We start from the raw sequence: 10,519 nt of genomic DNA, 5'->3' as shown, positions 1-10,519 counted from the left end.
TACGTAGTATATAGTAAACTAAACTAACTACTACGTAGTATAGTATACTATATATATATATATATATATATATATATATATATATATATATATCATTTAGATTTTACTATTTAGTTTTTATAAGTGATACATATCATTAAAGCAAACTAAATTAATAACTAAAAAAAAAATCCCATCGTTTTATAATAGTAATATCAAAATATTATAATGATAACAGAGTCGATACGACGAAAATGTCGCTTATGCGGCGAGCAAAAAAATTCCGAACAAAATAACATACGCCGAGCCTCTTGATAATACTTAAATTCACGTTTGAAGAGTTACACTTTCCAAAAACATTCCGCTTAACGAGAAAAACGAGAGGAAAATAAAGAGAATAGCGACTTCTGACTATAGAATCTCAGGAAGATAGTAGCAAACTGCATCACGTGATCCGTCTTCTCTAATTGAGCGTGATTATCAAAACTCCATAGGCATGGATGTGGAAGAGTGGAGAAAACTGATCATGTGATTATCATGTGGTCATGTGACTCCCGTCCTGATTGGACGCTATCATTCACACGCTCTCTCATGATGTGCTCAGTTGGACGGTGTTTCTCTCCGCCGTCTCTGTCTATATCCTTATATCCACGATGCTAAAAATCGATCCGAAATCCCAAATGAAGAAAGAATTGACCAATCACAATGTCATGTGATCAAATTGTTCAAATGTGATTTGTTAATTTTTTCTCTGTCTCGGACAGTGAGCGACAAGTACATATTCATAACAAAAATTATTTTGAAGTAACAATTCTACAATACAGTTTAAGCGATTTCCGCTCACAATCAAAAATGAGCATCATTTCAAGCGTCAGCATGAAAAGGCATCTTAAAACGAATACTTAATGTATAAATTAAACTTAATTTTAAAATAATTGCATATATTACATATATTGTTTAGTAATGAAAATGTAATAAATGTAATAAATGTATATTTGAATAAAATATTAATAAAAAATAAATTTTTACCATTACATAAACAATATATAAACACAAAAATGAAAGGAATCTTTTGCATGTTAAATATTTTTTCCTTTCCTTCTTTTTTCTTCCTTTATTTTAATGAGACGCTTTTATATAATATTTTGCCCATTGCGTGCTATACTCAAAGGTTATCATCTTGTGCAGCACCTGCTATTGCTTTTGTCTGTTGTTGCTGTCACTGATTTTGCTTAGCGGAATCTGTTACTGATACTATTCTTGTTGAATTATTTGGTATTTTCTGTGATACCAAGTATGTAAATATGAAACCGGAATTTACCAATAGATGGCCATAGCTGTCAATGTAGTTGCCGTCAGACGGCGCCATTGACGCCATTTTCTTGTTCTGACATCTGATAAAGATTTTCAACTCACAACAATATAAGTTTGATACAACAGTATAGTTTGTAATAGCGTTGAACATGTCGAATTTTGTGCATGGAAACTACGATTTGCGGACAGCATTGATTTTCTGTTACCATTTGAAGAAAACTGCTGCAGAATCACATCAAATGCTTGTCGAAGCTTACGGTGAGCATGCTCTTGGTAAATCACAGTGTTTTGAGTGATTTAAAAAATTCAAAAGTGACGATTTTGACGAGAGAAACGAAGAATGTGGAAAACCACCGAAAAAGTTTGAAGATAGCGAATTGCAATTGTTGGATGAGGATGACGCTCAAACTCAACAATTCGCGGATCAATTGAATGTGACACGAGAAGCCGTCTCCATACGTTTGAAATCCATGGGAAAGATCCAGAAGATGGAAAAATGGGTTCCACATGAACTGAATGAAAGGCAGGAAAACTGAAAAACCACTTGCAAAATGCTGCTCGCCAGGTACAAAAGAAAGTCATTTCTCCATCAAATTGTGACTGGCGATGAAAAGTGGATATATTTTGAGAATCCTAAGCGTAAAAGATCATGGGTAACTCCAGGCGAATCATCGACATCGACTGCAAGGCCAAATCACTATGGATGGAAGACAATGCTCTGTGTTTGGTGAGATCAGAAAGATGTGATCTATTATGAGCTGCTAAAACCTGGCGAAACCGTTAATACTGAACTACCGACAACAAATGATCAATTTGAATCAAGCTTTGTGTGAAAAACGATCGGAATATCAAAAAAGGCAATACAAAGTGATTTTTCTTCATAATGCACCATCACACACAGCAAAACTCAAGGAAACGATTGAGGCATTTGGTTGGAAAATACTTTCGCATGCGGCTTACTCATCAGACTTGGCTCCGTCCACTTATTTGCATCGATGGGACACGCACTTACTCAGCAGCGCTTCACTTCTTACGAAGATGTACGAAAATGGTTAGATGACTGGCTCAAAAGAGCAACAATTTTTTTGGTGTGGCATCCACAAATTATCAAACAGGTGGAAAAAATGTATAGCTACCGATGGGCAATACTTCGAATAAAATATTTTTCATCATTTTCATGCAATAAACGTGTATTTTCTATAAAAAAATTCCGGTTTCATATTTACATATCTGGTAGATTTGCTAATATCTTATTATGTTCTGTTTGCAAATCTACCATTTTCTTAATCGATTTACGTAATTTTTTCTCGTAATTTGTCTTTTTCAACTTGTAAAGTATTTTTTTTAATGCATCATAGTTTCTTTTGCGAATATTAACCTTTGTATTCTTCTCTGTTAAAGAATCTTATTGCACTATACATGTAAATACATAACTAATAGGAAATAAAAATCTTACACAGTCGAAGCTGGATCTTAAATGCTTAAAAAATTCAATACTACATATATGTATCATTTTGAAAAATGCGCGCCGAATTGATTTGTCGAACTTGAAAACGCCCGACAAATTTATGTATATAGTAGTATTATAATAATTTGATGGCTTATAGCACCTTGAAAAGATCTCTATAATGCTGATAAATATATTAAAATCTTGTATGTACCGTAAGTAGCAGTCTCTTTCCCCATCAGAACTACATGATACGATATTTATATTTTTTTTATCAATTAAATTTGAAGATTCAAAACTTGTTCGATTAAGAGATGACAGTATATCTGGATTCCAGTATATCGGGATTTATTTCCTCGTTGTTCTGTTATGACGGTCACTATGGCAACAGATCTATTACTATCAAATATATTAGAAAAAATATCATAATATTCCCATGAAATTGCACCTCCCTCAATATTATTTGTCTTATTATTGTCATGTATATTTAAATAGATTTTTTTCATTTCTGAACTTTTTATCTAGGATAAAACTTTGATATTCACTGTATAATCATATTTAATAAATTTGTTTCTTCAATCTCCAATGATTTGTTTTTAACGTTTGGATTTCGAAATTTAATTTTTCTTTTCTTGTATTCATTTAACAATAATTGTATTGTACTATGAGTCTCTCTCTTCTCCATATGAATGTACAATAAAGATACAAAATATTAGGTCAACTTGTACAGGTCAACTTTACCATAGACTAATTATCTTTTACAGGATCGCTCTCAAGGAATACCAGGAGTAATTGGTATGATCGATGGTTGCCATATTCAAATAATGCAACCACATAACAATTCAGTGAACTTTACAATAGAAAAGGTTTCCATAGTGTTATTTTGCAAGGCATATGCAATAACAGAAAAATATTTACAGTTGTGCATATAGATGTGTCAGGAAAGATTCACGATGCGTTTTCCGAAACAGCTCTTTCTTTCAAAACATTATGTATCATGATTTAATTCCAGCAACATATCATTTAATTAGGAATAGCGCTTATTCATTAAGTCAATTTTTAATGATACCATTTAAAAATAATGGTCATTTATCACGGGAACATATATGATATAATAAAAAATTAAGTTCTATTCGATCGAGGATAGAAATGACTAAAATTCGTTTTACTAAAAGAAAAATTTAGAAAGTTAAAGTATTTGGAAATGTACAACTTAGATTTAATTAATTATGCCATTGCATCTGCGTGCATTTTACATTTTATTATAATGGAAGAACATAATGACATTTAAACTGATGATGAGATAGAGGAAGATAATGAGGAGATAGATCAAAAATAATAAAATAGAAGATTTAGATGAGATAGAGTTATCTTAATAAGAATGGTCAAGAAAAAAGGAACATGATTATACAAATGTTGTAAAATGTACAATATAAAATAAATAACATTTATATTAATATTTTACTTATTAAATAAAATTTATATTAATATTATTGTTTTACATACTATTTTCATTCTCTATAGTAGATTGTGGCCTAAATTCTAGTTATGACTTATTCTCACTTATTGCAAAAATGGGATCTATAACAAGAAAGAATATTTTATGTAAATCTTTAGACACATAAATAAAATCATAAGTAGAATCAATATTCATAATCAATCTTATATTTAAGACCGTCTTAAATACAGTCTGTGTATGACTTATTGCCGTCTCTTGGAGATACGGTAATAAATTGTAAGTCATACGTGAAAGCTTGTGCGTTATTTACGTCTACAACTTAAGTCTAAGTAAGTATTACGACAATTCTTGTGCTTAAATCTTTAAGATGTCACAAATCTATCACAGAGTATCAAATGCTAAATAATCCTAGGTAGCCAAACTTATAGAAATAGATTCTCGACACAGTTTGCTACCGATTTTTGAGCAGAAAGACAACAAAAATCTGTAATATCTGACGATACCAAATTATTATCAGAAATAAGACAAAGCTTGTTAACATGCTTTTGCTCGTAAAGTGAAAGAAACCAAACAAAATTTAGCTTTTTTACTTCCAATTTTGATTTACGTTCATTCAACGCATTTTTGAAAAAATCTGTAGGAAAAAACGTTGAGTTGATTTGATAGATTTCCTAATCTAGTCGTCAACTTTAATGCTTAATATCTCAGTTTATCCAACATTTTTTCTTACAGATTCTTTCGTTTCGAGTAAAAACGAATGTTGAATGAGCCTAATTTTATAAAAATCGGAGATGCAGTTAGTCCATATTCTAAATAATTATTTATATTTTTATTTGTATGTAGAATAACTTATTTATAGCTAATTAAATTATATTAAATTATTTCTTACTTACTTCTATCACCATTTATTTCCCGAAGCTGTGAAAATGTGAATACTTTCATCATAAATGCTTAGTCTTCAGTGAGCGGTTTCTATGTACTGAATGAAATGCTTTCTTGATATTTGATTACATATTACTGAACGCTCAGTGAGCATCCTAGTATTGGACACAAGCGCTCATTAACTGCTCATTGAGAGCACTCATCATTTTTCGTCAATTCTAGTGAGCGCAAATTTTTGTTGCACGCACGCACGCACGCACGCATCAATACGACGCACATGCAATATTCAACACATACAACATGCACACATGCATACACATCATCGCATACACCATACATGCGCGCAGCGCACACACACCACACACACGCACACACACACACACCACACACACGCACACCACACACACGCACACCACACACACGCACACCACACACACGCACACCACACACACGCACACACACACACAGAGATCCACTGCATTCTGCTCAGGATACGTTCTGAAATTTGCTGACAGTATTATACCACTATTGAAATCATTACATTTTAGTCGATCCGAAATTCACGGCAGAACTGACAGCAGTTATAATCGAAACGCATTTGCAATAATAGAGCGTGATATGTATATAACTTAACCTAATTTATTAAATTTCATTGGATTACATGTAATTTCGTTTCCGTGCTTGCTTCTGCGATTTATAAGTATTAGTTTTAACTTAAAAAGAAAATTCCGTTATTGTGCAACTAATGTAACACTGATTTTAATTGGCATTCAGAATGTGATATCTAATGTAATATCTAATGTCAAGGACGCATAACGAGATTGACGTGCAAAAAAGTGCTTTTCTATCAAGACAACGCGCCATCCACAAGGCGACCGTTGCAATGACGAAACTACGAATTGGGCTATGAATTGATTCCTCATCCACCCTATTCTCCGGATTTGGCTTCGTGTGACTTCTTTCTGTTCCCAAACTTAAAAACTTGGCTCGATGGGAAGAAATTCTCGTCAAAGGAAGTTATTGTCGCCGTCAATGAATATTTTGCAGACTTTGAGACAGCCTACTTCAAATGACTACCAAACGTGAACTATGCATCCTTTCTGAAATTTGGCCTGAAGGGGTTCGAAGAGTGGATCTTTCGAGATGTCGCGTCATCAAATGGATTGTAGCGCCATTTCATGAAAATTTACCAAATTTATCAAATGACCCACGTATATATATATATATATATATATATATATTAATATATTATTTTTAATTATCATTATTGACAAACTCTTCTTTCAGATTTATATATGATCGTTTTGATATAGGTAAAGCTACTGCTTGCGATCAGTAAGATGAGTTATAAATGCTTTGATCAATCTTTGAAATTATTATATTAAATGGCCAACAGAAGGAGAAGAAAAAGCAATGGAATGCTACATTTCTTGAAGAAAAAAAAAGATTTTCAGGAATAATTGGCATGATTGATGGAACTTCCCCATATAAAAATAGTCCCACAAGAAAATCATAAAAGTTATCACATTAATCATGAAGGATATCATTCCATTCAGTTGCAGAAAGTAATATTTATATTATTTATTACATAATTCAAATAATTTAAGACTAAAATAAAAAGATTAAGATAAAGAGAATTTTAACTAAAATAAAAAGATGAATTAAAAAAGATAAATTAAAATTACAGATAGTAATCATAAGATGGAGTTCATACACTGTTATGTAGGCTATCCTGGCTCAGTACATGACCAAAGAGTGCATGACCATATTTGATGTGTCAGAGCTACAAGATTTTTGCAGCAATCCAATTAAGTTTCCATGTGATACTTCTTTAATTGATGATGCTGCTTATAAAATTTTTAAAACATTACTTGTACCGTACAAAATAATAGATTAACTGAAAAACGAAAAAATTATAACTATTGTTATAACTATTGTTTCTCTTCCATAACAATGACAATATAACATAGCATTGCTCTTTTAAAAACACGGTTTAGAATTCTTCTTGATAAACTACCAATGAGAAGAATTGATCTGATTCCTAATTACATCATGGCCTGTTGTATTTTACACAATATATGTTTGATGAGGAATGACATGATTGAAATCCCTATAATAGTTGAAGATCAGATACAAAATAATATAAATAATTTGAATTGAATACTCTGTTACATAAACAAGGAAAAGAAAAACGTGATAGAATAAAAAATACACTGCATATGAGAATAATAAATTAATGTGTGTATATATATATATATGCAATTGCGTGACAAATGTTATAAAATGTACTTTCTATCTTTTTTTTCAGTAATATTAAGCGTATTACAAAATTAAAAAATTAAAAATTGTAGTTTTTTTCGGTCTATATGTAAACATTCTTCATTATTACTGAAAAGGTTTATTGCTTTTACATTTTACCTTCATTTTCAATAAGTTTTTATAAAACATTGAGTCGACTGTTCATTTGTGACGTCAAAGTTATGTAATGATACAAAATAAATATATACTTGTATTAGAATTCTATTGCATTTTTATTATGTATGTATAAACTTTGATATAATACAACTGTAATATGTATGTATATATATTTGTTTTTTCCCTTAGGATTGCACATTATTTACGTAACTCTTATACTAACTTAAACACTAATTTACTCTAACTTAACCTAACTTAACCTAACCTAACCTAACCTACTATTAGTCCGCTCTCTCTCTCTTCCCCCCCCCCCCCCTACTCGCACTCGCTCGCTCCATTACTCTTTCCTATTCCCTATGGATTTCTGTTTCCGTTTACATTTTTTTGCCTTTCCTTATTTACTCTCTCATCCACTCACTCATTCACTCACACTCTCCCTTTTCCATTTTCCCCTCCCCCTCACTCTCCTCTTCTCCTTCACTTCTCTCATCTCTCCTTCCCCCTCTCCCTCTTCCCCCAATATCCTCTTGCATGCTTCCTGTCAACTGTCTTCCCCTTCTTTCCAGCTCCTGCATTTCTCCCAGACATGCTCCCAAGACAGTCTCCTTTTGTCCTCCACCGATACATCATCCTATTTTCCCCTCTCTTCCATCATCTCATTTCCAAACTTAAACCTTGCTATCCTCTGCCATCTACTTTTCCCCCTTTCTCCAGATATTACACTCTCTCTTCCTTGACATATCATCCATTAAATCTCGACTTTCTTATCTGTTCCCATCTTTCTTCTCTCTACCTGATCTTTTCCTTCTAATTCCTCGTACTTTCTGTCTCCCTCCATTCCCTGTCTCTCCTGTATCTCCAACCCTCTATTCTTAAAAAATTGTCCCCTCTTCTTCTCCCATTTCGAAACGTCTTCTTTTCCTCTTAGCGCCCTCTCTCTTATTTTTTTCCTACATGCCTGCGCTAATTCGCTTCCCTTTCCCATATCCAATCTTTCTTCAAAACTCCCCTCCTCCCCGCTCTGCTTCTCATCATTTCCCTCTGCATTTCTTCTCTTATTAAATATTCCGATGTCCTTCCCTCTACTCCAAGCACCCATCTTAAGAATCTTTTCTATATTTTTTTCTATCCTCTCTTTTTTTTTCCAATCCCATATCTCTATACCCCACTGTCCATACTAATATATCAAACATCCTTTTTTCTCCAATTTCCGCCAAATCTCCTCTTGCTTATCCTGCATATCTGCCCCATTATTTTACTGTTTTTGTTATCTTTTCTCTCTTTGTCTTTCCTTTGCTTCATTCCTTTGAAATATATATTCTAAATATTTGTATCTCTAAATCTTAACACCTTCGTCTTCCCTACATTAATTCTAGTCCTTTCTTAACAAAAGATCTTTCTAATTTTTCTAGCATGCTGTTTATTTCCCCCTCTTCCTCTGCTAACAACATCTGCGTATTGCAGCAAATATATCCTTTTCTCTCCTAGTCTTATCCCTCCCCACTTTACCTTACTCATTTCCTCTTCTAGATCTGTCATCAATTAAACAATACTGGGCTTGCCGGACATTCCTATCTTATCCTTTGCCGTCCAAAATCCAACTCACCTCTTACTCTATTCCTTGTCTCTCTTAATTTCCTCTAACTAACTCCTCACTAATCCCTCTCTTATTCCTCTTTCCCTCATAACTCTTATCAACACTCTTCTATCCACCGAATCAAATGATGCCCTCAAATCTACAAACATTGCAGTCATTTTCCCTCCCTTTTTTCCAATTTGCCTGTTTATTAAATAATAATATAAATATTGTCTATCGTTCTCATTCCCTTTCTGAACCCCGTTTGATTCGATGGAATCAGCCTCTTCACCTCCATTTCCTCTCTCAACCTTTCCGCTAACACCATCGTATATATCTTGTACAACGACGACATTACCGTTACTCCCTATAATCCTTCACAATTTCCTCCATCCCTTCTTTTTAATTGGCACGACCCTCTCTCCATTTCTCCGGCCATCCCTCCCTCCTCCATACTTCGTTGCATAATCACTACACCCATTCCTCTATTTCTTCTCTATCATATCTTCACACCTCACTCGGCGCTCCATCCATTTCTTCCATTTCTTCTCATCCATCACTTTATCATCCTTCAGCTTCCTTATTATTCTGTTTATTTCCTTCTTCTCCAACTCCCTTTCTCCCCCTTCTCCAAATCCCCTTCTCCATCCATTCTTCTCTCATTCTCTATCCCTCTTATTATCTTGTTTTCTACTCCGCCTAATTACTTACAAAAAAATCCCACTCATTCTTCTATTTCTATATCCTTATTCAATCTTTTCCATCTTTTCCTTTTCTTTTCATACACCACACTTGCCTCTTCGTTCTTGTTTTCTCTGTTTCCCTCTTTCATTTTCCTTTTGTCTTTTTCTCTCACATAACTCTATATTCCATCTTTTTCCTTCTACTCCTATCTCTCTTTCAACCTTTTCCTCCATGCCCTTTCCTGCATCCCCTCCTAATCTCCCTTTTTTTCCTTCTACATTCCTCATCCTTTCATTCTTCCCCTTTCATTCTCTCCTCCTCTATCTTTCTCTATCTCTTTCATAGTCTCTCTCGCTCTTGCTGTAAGTTCTGCCAATATTTGCTGCACTTTTCTCTATATCATTTTCATTCTTCCTAATTCTGTTTTAAATAATTCTCTTCCTTCCTCGTATACAATCCCTCTATACTCTCTTTATTCTATAACTCTTTTCTCGCTTTTTTTCCTTTAGCATCTCCCTCTCTCTCTCTCCGTTCTCTAACCTCTAAAGTGTTTGTCTTACTTCTCCCTTATCTTCCACAGTCTCTCCTGTCCCATACCCACTCCACTCTCTCACCCTCCTTATGTCACTCCCCTCTTCCACTCCCACGCGCACACACACACACACACACACACACACACACACACTCTCTCTCTCTCNCNCTCACTACTCTACTACTACTACTCTCTAACTACCTAACTACCTAAACTCGTTACTTACGTACT

This window comes from Atta cephalotes, assembly GCF_000143395.1.
Source record: "Atta cephalotes unplaced genomic scaffold scaffold00042, whole genome shotgun sequence".
Classification (NCBI taxonomy): domain Eukaryota; kingdom Metazoa; phylum Arthropoda; class Insecta; order Hymenoptera; family Formicidae; genus Atta; species Atta cephalotes.
Note: the sequence above shows the minus strand (reverse complement) of the source record.